The sequence below is a fragment of the Myotis davidii genome, unplaced genomic scaffold (genome assembly GCF_000327345.1).
Source record: "Myotis davidii unplaced genomic scaffold, ASM32734v1 scaffold370, whole genome shotgun sequence".
Taxonomy (NCBI): domain Eukaryota; kingdom Metazoa; phylum Chordata; class Mammalia; order Chiroptera; family Vespertilionidae; genus Myotis; species Myotis davidii.
The window spans coordinates 5,550,168-5,550,759 of NW_006288615.1; positions in this window are offsets into that span (position 1 = coordinate 5,550,168).

Consider the following 592-nt stretch of genomic DNA (forward strand, 5'->3'; position numbering starts at 1 on the left):
GGCTTATCTAGCCTTCGGATTCCTACCTGCTCTGCTCGCCACTGCCTGAAACTGCGGAGCCCTGGGCGCCTCAGCTGGCCCCGGCTGCGCGGGAAAACCACCCAGAGCAGATCTTTGCAGCTTTGCTCTCGGAGGCCCCTCTCCTCCCTCGGATTAGGAAGAATGACGGATGCACTGCACCAACAGGAGAGCTAGGTCCTCCAACTTGGTTAACTTCCGCGAACTTTTTTCCAGGGAACTTTCCTCCGGGTTGAAGTTGGCCCAGCCCCTGGGCACTTTCCTTGGCGGGTGCCAAGCTGGTGTCAGGATCGTTTTAAGCCACTTGAACCCTCAGACGTCAGTAAAAGGGATGGTAATTAAGTTGTCTCCACGCTTGGGGGCTGTCCCAGTCAGCGGCGGCCTGCAGGTGTATGCAGGCCGAATAAAGTGCTGACCGCACACATAAATGAACATCCACGCAACAGACCCGCGTGGGCCTGCCGAGTTGAGCTCGCAGGAGGGAGCAGCGCAAACCGCGCGCTTCCGGGCTACCGCCAGGGGCGAGGTCGCGGGTGGGCGTGGAGAGGGGGCAGCGTGGGAACCCCGAGTTTGG